A 641-nucleotide genomic window follows, 5' to 3' on the forward strand; every position below is an offset into this window, starting at 1 on the left:
GGACTAGACTCTCCTCATGGGGGAAGCTGACCCACAGACTCGCTCCAGATTCTGGGTTGGAGTTTTGTCGTATTTGCTGCAACACGTTGTGGTAAGTTGTTGCCATTGGTGTCATTTAAAATCATTTTACTCTAAAAAGCAAATGCTAACCTTTAACTGGGCAACAATCTGTAGCGTTGAAGATAAGATGATCTTGTTAAAATCTCAGGTTGGTATTCCCGAAAGATGCTATGAAAGCAACCGTTTGGTTTGTTAGCAAACGTGGTGAGGGATAATCAATTTTTTTTTTAAAGGTGTGATATTATGCCACCAGGTGTGAGTGGAACCTGTTACAAGCCGTTTATAAATCTGCCTTTTCCTGTGTTTTAGTGGGCAAGTGGGCGTGTCACCCTAGATCTATGCTGGATAGATGAGCAACGTTTGCTGCAGTCCGCTGGGTAGGCGTGTCGACTGATCTATCCAGCGTACATCTAGATGGACACGCCTACTTGTGACATCACTAAAACACAGGAAAAAACAAATTTTAAAAATGGCGAATCATACTCACACCTGGTGGCATAGCATCAACCCCTTAAAAAAAAAAAAAAAAAAAAAAAAAAAAAAGATGAACACATACATATTGTTTTTTCTACAAAGACAGT

The sequence above is a fragment of the Pollachius pollachius genome (genome assembly GCF_949987615.1).
Source record: "Pollachius pollachius genome assembly, chromosome: 20".
Taxonomy (NCBI): Eukaryota; Metazoa; Chordata; class Actinopteri; order Gadiformes; family Gadidae; genus Pollachius; species Pollachius pollachius.